General features: G+C 40.7%; 1 long non-coding RNA gene across 1 annotated transcript in view; it reads left to right on the forward strand.

Annotated features, from left to right (window-relative positions):
* Positions 1-3,949: 3,949 nt before the first annotated feature.
* Positions 3,950-18,199, forward strand: part of LOC146768622 (uncharacterized) — a 95,892-nt gene continuing 81,642 nt past the window's right edge. The window contains exon 1 of the long non-coding RNA XR_014952850.1: positions 3,950-4,517. This is a non-coding gene — a long non-coding RNA (uncharacterized LOC146768622). The remainder of the gene's footprint in view (positions 4,518-18,199) is intronic.

Genomic DNA, 18,199 nt, shown 5'->3' on the forward strand with positions numbered 1-18,199 from the left:
GGAAGAGAAGAAACTGTCAGGCAAGTACTAAGCATCTTCTCCCTGGACAGAGCTGTTGAAGGCAGGAGAGAAGGAAATTTCAAGGATTTAGAGGCTTGGTTGCCTTGGGGATATAGAGTCTAATAAAATGAATTTCAAGGGCAAACTGAGCTGGCTTATTTTATTGAGAGGAAAGATACCTGCCAGGTCTAGTGTGAGATTATCTGGTTGCTCTCTGTGCACTGGCTTGTTTACTGATAGAGGACACTGTTTTTTTCTATTGCCTACACTACCTTCTCTAAGATAAATGAGGTCAAAGTCATTGGAGCAAGTCCAGAGGAGGCCACCAAGATGATGAGAGGGATGGAGCACCTCTCCTATGAGGAAAGCCTGAGAGAGTTGGGATTGTTCAGCCTGGAGCAGAGAAGGCTTCAGGGTGATTGCAGCCTTTTGGTACCTGAGGGGAGCCTGCAAGAAAGATGGAGGAGACTATTTCCAAGAGCATGTAGTGACAAGACAAAGGGGAATGGCTTCAAACTAAAAGAGAGTAGGTTTAGATTACGTATTAGGGGGAAGTTGTTTCCTGTGAGGTTCTTCTATGGTATTTGGGCTATCTCCTGGCTATTTAGAGGTCTGCTTTGCCTATAAATGTGTGGAGAATTGTCTAAGTTCAATTTATTGATGGACCTAGTACTGTGCCTGCATGGTCTCTACCCAGAGCTGTTGCAGACTTGCTGGGCTGGGTGTGGTCTGGGGACCAGCAGTGCTGCCAATGGGGACACTGGATGCTCTGGAGACATGAGTGGGTTGGGGAAACTGGGGGCAGTGGTGCTTCCACATCATGAGGAAAGCCCTGTGGAATACACCATCAGGACCTCGGGTGCACAGGGCAGCACCTTGGAGCACCTCCAGTGAGGAGCAGCCTTGTGCTGATACAAACTCTAGGAACTGACACTGTGCTCTACAAGTTTCTACCTCCCTCATGTGCTGTACATTAGAATAAGTTGAGCATGTACAGAAATGGAAATTTCTGTTTTTATCTCTGTGAAGAAACCAAATAGTGCTGTACTGTAACATTTGAGCATAGAAGTATGGATACCAATTTTTCTGTATAGGGAGAGTACATAGTCTAATTTACATGTACTCTCCTGCATATTTCAGATCTCTGCAAGACAGATTCAGTTGAATAATGACTTTCTTTTACTGATTCATCTATTTAGAAGGGCATTCACTGTGGGGTGATTAGTGACAGGACAATAGCTTCATCCTGCATCATCATTTACTTTGAAAACTGCTGATATCTCTGTATTAAATGGGTCCAAATATTGCACTGCTGCTGGGGATAGACAGCTGCTTCTGGATTCAGTATATCCTACTGCTCAGAAGGGATTTACACTTAAATTTTTCAATTTGGCATTAAAACATTGTTCCAGATGTATTTTGAAAGGGACAGACTCAAGTTCCTATAATATTTCTGCTGCTTGTTAAAGATCTCCTCTGTGAGTGTTTGTCAGAGGTCTACATAAGATGTACCAAAGGAAAGGTAGAGAACAGAAGTGGGAAAAGTTTCAGGCACACAAGCATTTCTGCTCAAAAACTAAACCTAAAAATTGTGCTTTTCCGATGTAGAAATGGAAGATTGATTGTGACTTGTATAATGTATACAACTGAGGCTGAGAAAATTCAACTCAAAATTTCAGTTTGGGATTCTCAGAGGAAAAATTATCTATTGATAACCCATTGCTGACTCACAGTTATTTTATAAATAATATTAATGATAATAATTATACTTCATACAATAAATTATTTCAGAAGGTTTTTCACAATTGGTTTTCAAATTAGAACAAAGGAAACTTAATCAGATTAAATAATTTTATAGCCGTCAGGGTCTCATTCAACAGGATCTACTAAGGATTGATTCTAAGTCATGTGAATTTTAAATCAATAAGTTTAAAATTATGTTTTAATTCAGTGACATTGGTACTCACATTTTCTGAAATCAAGAATTGTAGTGCTAACCATAAAATACTTTAATATTTGATTGTTGACATCAAATTAAAATCTTTACATGGTATGGCTGGGGGTCTTTTTTGTCTGATAAAGATATTCTGTGTATCCTTAAGCAACCATAAAATAATTCTTTCCATTCTAATATTCCCACTGTAGTAGATTTAGGAAAAGGAGAATTAAATGTTTAATTTCTGGCTCAATTGCCTTTCTGTTTACTCTTTTTATCAAGTTAATCTTGGAAGAAGACTGAAACACAGATTTATACATTCAACAACAGCATTCCAAATAATTTCTAATATGACTTAATAGATTTTTCACACTGAGAAAGTTTAAAAATATTCAGTAAAAGTTGAACTTCAAAGAATTCTGGATAACAGCAGTGAATATGCCAATATAGAAAATCTGTAGGTCCTGGCATTTGGATGAATAGAAAGTTTCTTAATTCAGGGAATTATTTGTTGTATTTTATAAATAAAGAGGAAAATGATAATTTAATTAAAGGTATTTTTCCCCATTCTTTCAATAAAAAAAATTAACTACTGTAACTACTTACAAAAGCTGGATGAGTCAATAAATGATAGTTTAAAATGTCTTACTTTATAGTATTAAAATGAATTATTAACATTTCTTATGTTAATTTCATTTGAAATACAAAATAGGTTCATTTCTATAAGTATAATAATATAATCAGAGAAAAACTTGAAACCTATATTCTAATACTTTGAATAAATTATTTTTCTCTACCTTGTTTGCTTATTACAAATTAAAGTTTAAAAAAATATAAAGCTACCTTATTAAATATAAAGATTGCTGAAACAAAAGAAAATAATAAGTAGTCAGTAGTTATTACAGAAAATTGGTGTGGGTGATTTGGAGTGGGAGCTCAGGTTTCTCATGTCAACAGAAATGTCATTTTTCCTCCTATTGAAACTAACTTAAGAGGTTTATTTCTTGTCTGTCTATACCCAAAATACCACCCTGTGTTTAAACTCAGTGCTGGATATGGGTGTTTAACTGATGCTGGTTAAAAGACTGTTCTGGATGAGGACTTTGGGTGGCAGTAAATCTTCTCCATCCCCACATGTCCTTGAGCTTATTTAGGCCATGAAACTACCAATGGGATGCAAATTCATGGTGGCAAATCCACACCTCCTTACTTCCTTGCAAAGAGTTGTCCTGTGAACTTCAAAGTTATGCTTCCTTTATGTTGAGCCACTTAGATATGTAAACATCTTATAAACTGGAGAGCAATAACTCAAATCTCTGATTTTTTAAAAAAAGTATTTGATAAGCTAGTCTATATACTGCCCCATTTTTAGCACTGGGAGGTTTAATTGGCAGACAGAAGTTGTGGAATATTGTTTTGTTTGCTTCATTTTATTGTTTCCTTTGCTGTTTCTAATGTCAGTCTTTGAGGTTTTGATCAAAGAAAGCTTTGACTTCTTTCTTCTTAAGCTCTTAAGAAACTCGAACTTTAGATCAACCAATTTCATAAACATAGAGCCCAACTCCCTCTTATTTAAAGAAAGTCAGCCCTTCTCAGTGTGGTAAAATGCACCTCTTCAATGAGGAATCTAAATACAGGATTAGAAGTTTTGGTTCATCCAGAAGAATTCTGCAAAGTAACTTTGCAAAATGATGTCATTAAAAAGATGTAGTTTAAAAAGCTATTTCACGTACATTTAAGAGAGATAGAGCTTGACTTTCTTTTCATGATCTTATTAATGTAGTCTAAGTGGAGATATGAAGTTACATTGTAAAAAGACAGGAGATAAACCCACGGGTAAAATGGGAAATAAACGCATTAAGCCCATCTCAGACTGACTGAAGTGCAGAAAGTAAGAAGATTCACTAATGGACCTTTTTATTGTCTTAACTCTTGTAATTTATCCTGAATCAGGCTCTGTTGTTTCACCAGTTGCTTTCATTTTATCCCTTGCAAGCAAAATAATGTGCAACTAACATCTCTGACAATGATGTGATCCAAAACACGTCTGTCCGTTTTCGTGGTTTGTTACAGGATGATGGCATTTGTGCTTTCTTCTTTCCTTCTCCATATAATCAATCTTGACTCCTCTGCTCTTATTGTTTAAAATTGATATGACAAACTGGAAAAAAATACAGAAAGTTTTTACAAGATGAAAGGAATATACATATGGAGTATTTGATTGTACACATTTTGTCTTTTTTACTCAAGTTGTGTACTCCTATTTTAATAGAATTATTATTGAATGACATACTGTGGTCATTGACACGCTGTCTTGGGCTCAGCAAGATAATGACATCAAGGTTCTGTCGGATTAATAAATTATCTTATAAGTTAAAGATTGAATACTGGCACAAACATTCAAGCTAGGTAATGTATTATATTTCTTCTTTTTCATCTTGTTCCCAGTGTTATCAAGAATTCATACCTGAAGATTCTTCACACTTTTTTTTTTTGTCTAGCAATTCATCACCTCATGGACAAGTAGTTACAAGGCATTTTTGAAAGTCCTGCATCAAGCATTTGTTGGCTGCTATGGAAGGTAGGGTCAGTTGGCCACTTCTGATTCCAAAGGAAATGGCATTGACTGCATCTTTTCTTTTATACAATTTGCATCATAGGTGATCCTTTAATAGCATTGCACATCTTGTCTCTTTCAGTGATTTCATCAATTTTTCAGAGCTATTGGCCCCATATAAGTGTAGCAATCATTTCAGTTGAAAGCTTAAGGACAGATATTTTTGGCCTAAGGCAACGTTTTCTTTGTCATCAAAATAAGATCCAGAAACTCCAGTCCTGCACCAAGAACCATTGTGGCAGATAATAAACAAATATATAACAAAAGAATACTCTGTGAAGGACTAATCCACAACCTAAGTAAACAGCTGAAAGGTCTAAGCCAAACAGGTGCCCAGAGGCACTTTTGAAGAAGACTCCTCAGTCTGACAACAAAGCTGTCATTATGGCAAACAATTTCAGGTTATGTTGTAGGTCTATCTAACGACATAAATATTTATTTGTAAATGTTGCAAAGATAATATCAGATTTTTTGTTTCTTATCAGATTTCTCATTTCATATCAGATTTTTACATAGAGGTGTTAAGTCACATCTGTGTGTTTAGCTATACAATATTGATAGCACATTGCAATATCACCATTTAGGTTGTTTGCAAGCTGGAAGGCCACCTAGCCCATTTCTCTTTCACTCTGCCTGTCAGATACATAGGCAGGTGGGGAAATGTTTTCTTTTGAGGAAATTTCTATTACAGAGGTTTCAGTGGTCAATGCTGATGTGAGCAAGAGTTGATTGACTTCCCCTGTGTTTCCTTCTGTGTGCTTTTGCTGCTCATACATACAGGAAAGGGAATAAGGAAATAGGAAAGTATCTCCAAATCTATTGATACAGCATTGGAGAAGAATTCAGAGAGGTTCTTCTTGGAGAAGGCAGAGCTCAGCTGTACAATCTGCTTTGCACAACAAAAGAGCTGGGGATCTTCAGTTACATTCATAAATCTGCTCTCCCAGCTGACATTGATTTAAAAATTAAATTAATACATTTGTCTACATAACAGCTGAAAGTGAGTACATACTCATGTTGATAGGGATGCCAAGTGCTAAGCTAAAAAAGAGGAAGTGTCTTTATTAAAATTAAATCAAAGATGGTAATGCCAACAGTAAGAATAATATTCAAATATCTAAAAAAATTCACAGTAGTATGGAGAGCAAGGTAAATGTTATGCCTTTTTTTACAGCTGAAATACCTACAGATATGACCCACAGAAATGCTACCTATGGAAGCTGTAACAAAAACATCCCCATGTTATCCATGTTGGTTTGATCACAAATCCCAAACAACACCATGCAAGTTATTACACAGAAAATCATCAGCCCAAACCAGGAAAGGATAAAATCTCCCTCGTCTTTTGAAAATATAGAAGACTAAGAGCTATGGCCTACAGCATTAGATAAGCCTGGAACTGTTACTTGAGATGAAAAATCTTGATATGAGTCTTTGAGCGGGGAACTCCTGATCACCTAGCTCAACTTACTTAGTTTTATCTCTTTTTGTTTCTTTCTCTACATAGACATGTTTTGTTTGTTGGGCTTTTTTGTTTTGTTAGCGTTGCTTTATGGTATAATATTGCATGTTTCATTATGCTTATTTCCAGATGTGCTGTCACTGGCCATGTTGTATAGCTGTGAATAATTAGTATCTGAAATCTCCACTAGTACATGTGAGAAGTGTGAGAAAAGGATCTTGGGAAGCAGGTGTACAAGCAGGATATTATCTCTAATGTTTTAGTCGCTGGGTTTGTGCTCATGACCCCTTAGTGTTAGAGAGGGCAGAGGTTTTGAAGGAATTGGTAACATCTTTCCTTACACTAGTTGAAATATTTACAATATGGAAAGAGTATCAGGGTCATGAGGATTAATTTAAGGACTTACCTTATCTTCAGTCTCTCAGGGACAGAAGCAAAACCTACAAAAATATTCAAATTATAGATGGTCCTGCATGGAGTCCCTTCCTTTCCCCATGCTTTCTAATTTTGTTTCAATTAATTTATATTCTTCTCCTTTTCTTTCTTTTGATAGTTACTTCATGAATATGCAGTCATAAGGTGTTTTTGTAAGGCCTTCTGAAGGTCCAAGGCTCGCTGTGCATGAGACCGGGGGAGCATGGTTTGTTCATAAAGAGATAAGAGAAAGTGTAAACAGATGGATGCCAAACGTATCCTGAATTTTAAAATCCTGCTGATTGTTCCTTTCTGAAGACTTATCTACTCCTACACCTCAATGTGTCAGTGACACAAGCACCAAAATTTGTAATAATGGGGTATGAGAGGTCTGGTAGATGTGTGGAGGTTGTGAGTGAGACCAAGCAGTATTTGACTTAAGGTTATTTACTGTATGCATTGAGGGAAAATTTGGTTTCCTTATTTTAAACTCAGTGACTGTATGTGTGCTAATAAAAAGTCCCAGAGGTTGTTTCTATATGCTGAGTATGGTTTTGTTTATAATATTGTCACATGAAAAGGGGAGATTTGTTCCACCCCTTAGTGTTTGATAAGTCTGTTAGCTCCCCAGGAAAACTAGGACCCTTGTGCCCAACCAGTGTGTCAATGTCTTGTTACAGGGCCCCTTGACTGAGCAGTTCACTATGTTGAAGGGAGGTTTGACTGACTTGTTTAGGGTCACATGCCTGAGAAACCTTCTCCTGGATCGCCACATCTTTACCCACTGCCAGTGTGCTTGAAGGACTCCCATTAACAGGTGATGGAATAACATTCTTTATTAATATAATTGCAACAGGTTTAAGGACTGATGCTGGTGGTATCTCACTTCAAAAACATATTCAAAGCAATAGAATAACAAGCATACTAACAAGATCTAATCCCTAACAAAAGTTAGCTCAAGATGATCCTTCAGTGTGCGTAGAGTACAGTTCTTACCCAATAGGGGTTCCCTGAGGGGAAGAAGACAGGTTCAGCGTGTCAGCTGATCCCAGAAGTCACAATGGAGTCTTCCCCAACTTCTTCCCATTCTTGACTCACTTCTATACTATTTCCTTACATTTATCTTGAGCTTGAGTGACTTTAGTCATACATCTGAATTACTGAGGGGTGGTCATACCTTGGGGCAGATACCTCCATGTGGTCACACAAGAAAAGTGTTGCATGGGCACATGGGTTAGTCCAAGGAGAGTGATTTCACTACAGCTTCTGATTCAACAGCAGGAATCTTCCTCTGTTTCCCTTGGGTTTCAGCTGTTGTGCAAGTTACTGGCTAGAAAGTACCACTGAGGTCCCTCCTCTGCAAGGATTTTGATAGAGTATGGCCACGGTGTTTCCATTCTGCTCCACCCCTGAGTCCCTCCTTAGACTGTGTTGTGTGTGGGAGGTCGGGTGTACTGACCACGTTCCATCCCACTTTATTTTCCTCTGTAATTTCTGTACTGTTGTTTTTCAGCCCCAGCCATCTTCCCACAAGTGCTCAGCTACTGTCACTTATCTGCTTTGGCCTCAGCCAAATAATATGCTCCCAGACAATTCACAGGCACAGCTTGAAAGTTAACAAGGGCCAAAATGTTTTGGCATATAAAGGAGTTGGGCTATAGAAGTATGTGAAAAAAACCTTCCCAGTATGGACATTAGGTATCCAATGAATAATGTACTTTTGTCAGGAGTCAGCAGAAAAATGATTGTACAGCTGTCACTTGTCATGGATTAGCCAGGGCTGAATCTAGTGTGGACTCATGAAAGGGTGTTTTTCCACCTTATGTTTTAGTCTGACAAGCAAATTTGATGGATCCCAACAATATTTTCTTTTTAGAACAGGTCATCTTCTCCACTGTGTAGTTTGTGTATCATCATCACCTGTATGAAGATGAAATAATTAAATTAGTGGTGGTTTGGTTTGTTTTCCTATTAAATAATAATTCTTCACATGGAAGATGATCTCATTGCCCTGTTTTGTATTGGTGAGCACTGTAGGTAAATGAGAATAGTAAAGGAAAAATGGGACCCTGTAGAATTTTGACAAAACCTTGTACTACATCTCCCATGATGCACTCACAGCCCCGTCTGCTGCCTCTAGCACTCACCTGGCTGCCTTTCCTGATTCATGACTGATGACACCTGCTAGGAAACATCTTTTCAAGCAGGCGTTTTCCTGCATAGCATTTTGGTCGAAATCCTGTCTTTCAAATCTTTTCAGGGCTCTGTGATTTTGAGAGAGGAGCCAGGGTAATGGTTTTAATTTGTCACTGTGCTCTGAAAATGTTCTGCAGCACAGAGGAAATTCTGCCACCTGCCGCTAATGGACAGGGAAATAGAGTTCTGGTGACTAATCTGCAGCGAATAGCACATCTTAGGAACAGAGTCCAGGTCGTGTGTCCCCTGCCAACTATGCTAGAATTGCTGACTGAAAGGTGAAAGGCTGCAACCGTGAGATGACTGGCCCTCTTTTTTTAGCAGTGATTAACATTCCTGAAAAGCCTGCCCAGGCTTAGGGCAGGTAGTCATGATTTACCACCTCTGAGGATCTTTATGCAAGGATTTACATGGCAACTGTAACAAGCTCAGATGCCTGAAACCTTGACATTTGACCTGCATTATTTAAAATTCTCGCATTAATTTAAATAAGGAATATTCCTAAATGTTTTTACAGTAATAATATGGAGGTATATAATTTCTTCTGGAGGACGTGAACTACTGGAAAACCTCACTGAGGCATTGAACAATTGTATTAAAAAAGGAAAAATCAAACCTAGAACTGAACTTTCTAATTCAATTCCTTCCTGGAGTGGCACAACAGAGCAGTGGCTGTTACTGCATCACCCAAGTTTCCCTGCCTGCAGTGGTTTAGCTTTCCTGCCTCCAGTAATGAGGTACCTCCCATTCCAACGCAGCAATGCTAAATTTAGGCCCTGCACAGTGCACTATTCCTATATTTAGTGCTGTAAAAGTCAGAATTCAGCAAGGAACTGGCTAAACGATGAGGTGTTTTGCAGTCCAGGAGACAGAAATAGAAATACAGCAAAGTGCCTCTTTGGATTTTCCCCCTGTGGCCAGGCAGCAGTGACAATGGAGGTCTCTGTGCAGGGACAGCATTTTAAAAAAAATATATATCTATCCCAGCAGTTATGGAGTTCCTGGATGTGAGCAGACAAAGAGCTGCAGAGCCCCGTGCCACTGGGAGGGCACCGAGCAAGGCTGCTGGCAGCGAGCTGGGGACACAGCAGGGTGGCTCTGGTAGGCTCTGCAGCATCCCTGGGTACCAGCAGCACTGCAGGGCTGTTTCCAGCTGTGTTTTACTCCTCTGCCCTACAGCTCACATACGGTATGCACAGAAATATGCTGGTGCTCATGTGCACCATCACGGCCCGATTCTCATGTACCAAACTTGTCATGTGTCAGCTTGGTGTGATTTGTAAGACAATATAATACTGTTTGTTAAGCCAGGCCAAGTATTTGTGAGGGAAACAGAAAATTTGGGGGTATTTTCCTTTGGGCTTTCCATCAGAGCAGGAAACGCACGCCACAGATGTGCCGTGGGGATGGAAATTGTTGTGGCTTTTAGTCGTGTGGCACTGAGCAGATGGAGGCGGGGGGTGGCGGTGGCAGCGCCCACGCCGATGGTGGCCCGGGCACAAGCACAGAAGGCACCGCTAGAGGGCTCGCAGGATGGGGACTGCCGCGTCTGGAAGAAAATGAATTAAAACTGTAAGATGTGCTCGCACCGAGCACTTTTTCTGCCACTGGCAGAGGTTAACAGAGTTATTACAAACGGGTAGTCAATGACCACTTCAGATTGCTGGGGACTGCCAGCCATATTATTTAATTCCTGTGAGAATCAGATTTTGGACAGACATCGGGTTGATTTGGTTGAGCAAATCACTTTTGGCTTTTTAGTCAAGTCTGCAGAGTCTGTATCTCAAGATTAAAGTTTGATGAAAAAGATTCAGTGTATCCTAAAACCCTCGGAGGAAGCCTGTTTTCAGAATAAATGTAAACAGTCAGGAAAGAGAAGTACATAGAGCTAGGAGATTCCTGAAATGATCCTCTGCTTTCATAGCCATCAGGCCACACAGTGATAAAACTTTCCTAAACTAATGTTAATATTTTCTAAAAAATAACCATGTTTTCTTTCCCCACTGTTCTCTTCCGGGGAAGTTCTTCCAGAACAGTACAGGTAGAATTGTTTACTAATTACAACCCAATTTTATTGTGGCTCATGTATTCCCATTTGTTCTTGTGCCCTTTTTTCTTCATTAGCTCCTTTTCCTCCCCAGTGTATCCTCCCTGTAAATATGCCTGGGATCATTATATTTTGTGCCAGCCTTTTCCTTGGCTGGGCTAAACAAGCAGAGCTCTTAAAATTGCACATTCTAAAATAGGCCATCAAGCTTCAGGACTGTTGCCACAAGGCATAAAGACTTTTTTTTTAATCTTATTTTACCCCTTTGTTGGTTAGAGAACATGGCACAAGTGGGGGTACTGTGACATGGGGAAAATTTGCCATTATGTCTTTTTATGAAGTGTGGCAACAGAGTAGTTTTCTGAGATGGAATATTGCTCTGAGAGATCCACTTTATGATGCAAATTGGCAAGTATTGGTCTAGATGAGCCATTTGCCTTTGATTTCTAATTTTTTTATTGTAGAACAGCTTAGTATACGCATATCATACTGGTATAAACCAAGGAACATGACCTCAGAAAATATTAATAACAAAGCATCAACAGTAGAGAAACTAGAGCAGAGCCTTCAAAACACCTCAAATTTTCCTGTATTTTCTGTGAGATTTAGGAGCATATTAAAAACCTTCAGGACAGCAGTCACATATTATTATCTTCCCCTTTGTGGGCTGGTTCTTGGAAACCGGAAAACATTTCTAGCCTTGCCACAGTATCCCATTGAGACCTCTGCTCCTTTTGTCTTGTCTTCTGGCTGTGTTCCCATGCATGTAATGAATTGCCAATGATGGCTTTTCACAGAATCACTAGGTTGGAAGAGACCTTTAAGATCATTGAGTCCAACCCATGCCCCAACACCTGAACTAAACCATGGCATTAAGTGCCACATCCAGTCTTTTTTTAAACACATCAGGGATGGTGACCCCACCACCTCCCTGGGAAGACCATTTCAGTTCTTGGCAGACGATTCCAGTACTTTTGACCACTCCTTTCAGCTGGCTGCCAGCAGCATGGACCTGGCAGGCAGTGAAAACTGACTCTGTACAGGAATGAGAAGAGGGAAGCATCTCTGAAGGACGAGTCCATGCAGTACTCAGTCTGTATAGAAAATCTTACGGCTCAGAACAGTCAGTCAATAACCACTGCTGACTATGGAATCACAAACCCTTAACTGTCCTGAGGCAGGAATGAGAGGCACAAAGGCAATGCCAAGTCTCTCAAGTTCCTATTAACTTGTCTGTTGCCCATAAAGCATGCTTTCTCCTGAGCATTCATTCATTTACATGACCATTGAGTGTATCTGCAAAATTATATTTATCTTGACATTCTTTGGCTTTGTGATCAGGACAATGCTTTGATAAAAAAGGGGAATGAAAGGGCCTTGTTTTAGCTGGAGGCCAAAAGCTACTTGAAAGGAATGGAAAAGGAGGTGGATTCCATGCTGAAGATAATTAAAGAAGATGTAAGTAAAGTGAATGCTTCACTGCCCAGAGTTAATGCTGAATTTCACTGGTCTGGGAAAAGAAGCTGAAATGTTGATGCTCAGATTTGTGTTAATAATTTTCTTACATGCTACTGGAACGACCTGACTCACTTTGTTGTGGGAACAGAATATGATCCAACCAGTGCCCAAGAGACTAGGAAAAACTCATTACAAAGAAAGCCAATTGTATGCTATGTGACAAGACAACATGTGAATGTTTTAATATTGTCTCCTGGTAGATCCAGGAATTAAAGGAAATGGAGACCTTGTTGGACAAACAGCGAGATGAAGTCACAGCTCCAGTAACTTGTAGTCTTAACAGATGTAAGGGAAAAACATGGGAGGTGAGAAGCAAGAATGGCATGATTTGATGTGGGAATGCGCCAGTCCAGTGAGCATTAATGGCTCACAAGCAGCTTTGTCCCCTCACAGTCAGTCTGGACTGAAAGAAAGGTGATGGGAATTTAATGAAATACAGATGCCACACTAGCAGAGAGTCTAGCAGCAGTGATGCAGGCAGCTCCCTATGGGCTGGCTGTGTGGCAACTGCCAAGGTGATGTCTATAAGCTCAGCTCCCAGAGCCTGTATATCCCTGTCAGCACATTGACTTGCCTCAGCTGCAGGACCCAGGCACAGCCTGGATGGAGCCTCTCTTCCCAGCACTGGGTACCATTGGAGCAGAGGTCCTTGGAGAGATCTGGCCTGGCTGCACCCACCTGGCCAGTAATGCAACTCAGCATTTGCCTGGACCTTGAGCCTTGGTTGTTTCTCTGTATCACATGGCATTAAAGCTATGGTGAAAAACAGATTTTCTCAGGTCTGTTGCCAGATTTTCAGTGACTCTGAGGCCAGGATTTCAGCCTGGCAGGCTTTTCAGCAGTGCTATCCTCACAGCTGTAACTCAATTAACCAAGGTACGCAAACTCCTTTGTGATTTTCCCCTTCTTATTTCTAGTTCATTTGCTAAATACCTACACATACCAGCTGCCTTTTTTCTGTCTCTCAGGTGCTTTCTTCTGTTGCCAAAATGTCTCCCTCCCTGGTAGGCAACATGAGGGAGTATAGCACTGCTCTCCTTCCCCAGATGGTCACTGCTATTTCCTCCTCAGCCACCAACTGCTGAATGTGAAAGGATTCATGACACGAGTGTTCACATAGTGAGAGGCTGAGAAATTCCCTGGCTTGTAGCACTGTCCTCAGCCTGACCTTCCTCTTCATCTATATATTCATTTGCCACTCAGGGTGGAGGAGAGCATCCATGAGTCATCCTAGGGGCTGATGACTCATATTTTCAGTCAGAGCAGTCAGTGTGCTGAGGGTTTCTCAAGGCTCTGCCCAATTTTCATATCCAGAAGCTCAGTGGAGGGTCTGTACATGGGCTTCCCTCGCTATGATTTCTAGCCCTGAGCTGGTTTTTCTCTTCATTTCATTGTTTCCTCCCATGCCAGCAGCTTTTCCCTGCTCCCACAATCCATTCAGAGCTTTCTAGTTCCAGGCTGAATCTGCCTGCTCCATATATGCTGACATTTCCCTCTAACATTCTGTATGCTTTTGCTGCTTAGAGAGAGCCCACTAGTATTTGCTGTCTGTGTGAGATGCTGCTTCGTCATGGCTTGGACAGCCTGTGGCAGTGCACTTGAATTTGTGCTAAGAAACACCACATTCTATTCAAAGCTAATGTTGATGTATGCCATCCCTTGCAGCTGGTATCAGCACAGAATCCTAGAATGGTTTGGGGTGAAAGAAACCTTAGATCATCTAGCTCCAAGAGCCCTGCCATGGGCATGGACACCTTCCACTAGACCAGATTGCTCAGGGTGCTATCCAGCCTGGCCTTGAACACAACCAAGGATAGGACATCCACAACTTTTCTGGTCAACCAGTGTCTCACCACCACATAATGAAGAATGTCTTCCTCATATCTAATCTACAGTTTCTGTGACAAGCCCCTTTCCCCTTTTTTAGATACTGAAAGGCTGTTCTAACCTCTACCTGGAGCCTTCTCTTCTCCATGCTGAACAACCTCAACTCTCTCAGCCTGTTGCCGTAGGAGAGGTGCTCCATCCCTCTCTGACCATATTCCTGGCCCTCGTCCAGACCTGCTCCAGCAGGTCCTCATCTTTCTTATGTTGGGGACCCCAGAACTGGATGCAGAACTCCAAGTGGGGTCTCACCAGAGCAGAGAAGACAAAATGCATTTCTATTTTGACCCAGAGTAGGGCAAAATCATCTCCCCTGACCTGCTGGCCATGCTGCTTTTGATGCAGCCCAGGATGTGTCTGGCTTTTTGGGCTGTGTGGACGCAGAGTCGAGTCATATTGAGCTTCTTGTCCACCAACACCTGTCAAGTCCTTCTCTCAGGACTGCTCTCAGTCTGTGTTTGCTCTTGGGATTGACCTGGTCCAGGTGTAGGACCTTGTGCTTGGCCTTGTTGAACTTCAGGAGGTCTGTGCAGGCCCAGCCCTCAGGCCTGTCCAGGTCCCTCTGGATGGTGTCCCTTCCCTCTGGCGTGTTGGCTGCACCCCACAGCTTGGTGTTGTGGGCAAACTCACTGAGGGTGAGCTCAGTCCCACTGTCCGTGCAGCCAACAAAAGTGTGAAACTGCCCCTGTCCCAGCCCCAGCCCCTGAGGAATGGCACTCGCTGCTGGTCCCCACTGGGACATCGGGCAGTGACTGCACTGAGGGTGACCATCCATCCAAATCCTTCTCCACCGTGGTGTGGTCTGGGCCTCTCCACTTTAGAGGATGTTTTAAAGATGTTGTGTGGGACAGTGTCACGTGCTTTGTTTGTACAAGGCCAGGTAGATGACATCAGTTACTCTTCCCTCATTCACCAATGCCCTCACCCATCATGGAAAGCCACAAGTTTTTTCAGGAGCAATTTGCCCTTAGTGAAGCGATGCTGGCTATCACCAATCTGCTCCTTAATTTCCGTGTATAGTTTCTGGGAAGATCTGCTCCATGATCTTACTTTCCAGCTACTTTCCAGCTGTGCATCTGTGGTTCTTAAAATACCCATCTGGTCCCAAGTAAAGGTTTGCATATGACCCATGGTGAGTAGTTGAAGCAGCTGCTAGGCCTAAGCATTACTTGTCACTTCTTGTTTGAGGTTCACCTTCACATCAGACTACAGCACCCAGAAGCACAAATGGGTTCTCAAGTGGCAAGTTAGGAGGTTGGCCACACAGCTATGAGGTGGTTCATCAGAAGCTGCAGGAAGAATTCTGCTTGATGTGTAAGCCTGTGGTGATACTAGAAGGGGATCTGAATGAGAAGGGCATATGAAAGGTGCAATATGCTGGGAAAATTGGAAAAGAGGACAGCATTAAAGTGTAACAAATAAATAATCTATGTAACCCTTCCCAGCTCTTTTGAACTGACAAATATTCTTACATTTAAAGATAAGTACACACAAAAAATAACTTATTTTTATCGTACAGTGCATGACTGATGTGTTGGCAGTATTTTGTTATCACTCTTCATGGCTTTTCATTGAGGTTGCCTAGAAACATCAAGGGACAAAAGTGTTTCACCATGACTGAGTCCTACTTATGGGAGAGTTCATAGAAAACCCAAACCGTATCACAAGAAAGAATGGAAAGCCAAATTAAGTTGTTCTCAGTCTTTTCAGCTTCTCTTTGATTTACAGACTTTTAAAGTAAAAAAAAAAAAAAAAAGATAAGAGTTACGTGAACCAGTTATGGTTTGATCTATTATGTTCTTCTGATTTCTTTTCCCAGCTTAAAAATAAAAAGGTAAAAAGGAGAGAGGGAAATTAAAACTAACTTTGTTTAGGTCTCTGAGTCAAGAGGCCTAAGCAGAAGTTAAATTTTGAATCTCACTACAAACTTCCTTCATAATATTAATTTTTTAAGAAAGTCAAAGTTTTTGTATTTGTTGGGGAAGCATCGCAAACCTATATTAATTGAAACTATAAACCACATTGTACTTGGCAGAATGGACAATTGGCTATGGTCTCTGGATACATCTTTTCTTCAATAGGTTCAAAGATTCAGGCTATGTAAACACATCATAAAAACTATATACAATTTACCAAATTGCAGTGAATCTCATATTTTATGTGGAAGGTTAAAAAACCTGTAAAAAACATCTGAACAAGCTCATTCATGGGTAATAAATAAAGGAGCTGATAAAAGGCTATCAAGAATGTGAAGCTGCTCTGTCCCCTTTTCTCTAATTATGAAATCTCAAGGATACCAGGCTAGGAAATACATTTACATAGAAATTCCCAGATCAAAGTGCTCCCAGAACAAAAGATTTGCCGGACTAAAGTAGCTCCTAAAAAACTCTGGATAGTTGCAGTCTTAGCGGAGCCAAGCGCCCTGGAAGCTGCCAGCCGTGTTGTGTGTCTTTTGGCACCTCCACAACACATATAAATAGCTGGAGACCTTTCTGCAGCCAGGAACAAGTGAGATGAGAAAAGGCTCTGTTTCTATATTTGAAAAGAAAACTGTAAACAACAGGCATGCTGATTTTAGGTATGCCGGGGACTTTGGGAGTCTGCACTTTGGTCCTTTCTACAGGCAAGGTCAACTTCCCTTCCATTTTGTTTTGTAAACACAGACAGAGCATGACCACAGTCTGGGACTGCTCTTTCTGAGGACTAGATCCTAGACTGAGAAGATGAAATTTATCCTGGTGTGATCACAAGCCCCACACTCAAACCTTTGCTAACCAATTGTCCAGAGTGGCAACCTTAACAATGTTGCTGTGCAGTTTCTCTGCTTAAGAAGATGTCAGTCAGGGTTATTTATAGGGGAAATACAAGAAATAAATAAAGATCTTGGGCCACAGAAAGTAGTACCACATTAAGTACATGACAATTCATTACAATATAAGCATGGAAAAGTTCATATCCTTCCTCTGTCCAGGACCACCCTGTATTTGGCATCTGGCCACATGAATTTGTAACAGGCCTTAAAGGTCTTTGTGGTTCTCTAGTCCTATTGAAATGCCAGCCTTATTTCAAACATCCATGAATTCTGCACACTCCACACAGTGAGCTGGAGATTCTGTTGATGGTACAGTTTTAACCACTTCTGATCCTGTCAGGAGAGAGCAACATGGTCTACTGAAAAGCAAAGATGTATGTTAAGATGTGTTTTCACAAATTTCCATTATCTAAAGACTCAGGGTCTCATTTCAAATGTTTTAGTTTATCCTTAACTGAAAATTTTGTTATGTTATTTTTGAAGAGGTGTTTGCATAATCTCATAGAATTTTAGGACTATTTAGGATGGAAAAAACCCAAAGCTCCTCATCTACACTTCCTTGTATCTGAAGAGAGATATAATCCAACAAGATAACTGAGGGTTTTTCCAGCTACAGTGTTAGGTCAATGGCATTTTAGTACCTTTAAAAAAAAAGGGTTGTATGCTACACTAGGAGCACAACTGAGGGCAGCAGCTGCCTGGGTGGTATTGTATGTTAGTGAAAGCTGTAGCTGAGCAGGCAGCTGCACATGGCACATTCCACACCTCACCGGCCTATAACCACTAGAATAACTTTTCATTTATTTCTTCCCGTAGACAAGGTGGTGAACTTCAGGAAAAAACCCACATAAAACAATTCCTAATTCCCTAGATTGTTCAGGGTTCAGTTTATTAAGCCTTTTGGCTGCTTCTTGTATGCTCTTCTGGTTCACTGAAGTGACCCTTCAAAGTTTTCAGCAGAGGGGAGCTCTGGCTACAGGCACTTTTTCTTAGCTTGTTTTGCTAGTATGTTTCAGATACTATTCTTCAGAGTCATCATTTCACTTCCATCTTTGTAAAGCTAAAGAGCAGATGGAAAATGTTTACACCCTATTCTTTCTTTTTGGGTCTTGACATAGGAGAGGAAGGTTAGTGATATGTACCATGAAAATATTTGCCATGGAACTTTGTTTTGCTGTTTGACAGGGTGCTCCTTTTTCTATTTGACCAATTGCTTTTACCCAACTCTTTTTTCCAGAATCCACATCCCATTTATCACAATGGTACATGGAGCATTCAAACATTTGTACAAAGCATGTTTTCCTCAGATTTCT

This window comes from Lonchura striata, chromosome 1, assembly GCF_050655825.1.
Source record: "Lonchura striata isolate lonStrDom1 chromosome 1, ASM5065582v1, whole genome shotgun sequence".
In the NCBI taxonomy this organism is placed as follows: domain Eukaryota; kingdom Metazoa; phylum Chordata; class Aves; order Passeriformes; family Estrildidae; genus Lonchura; species Lonchura striata.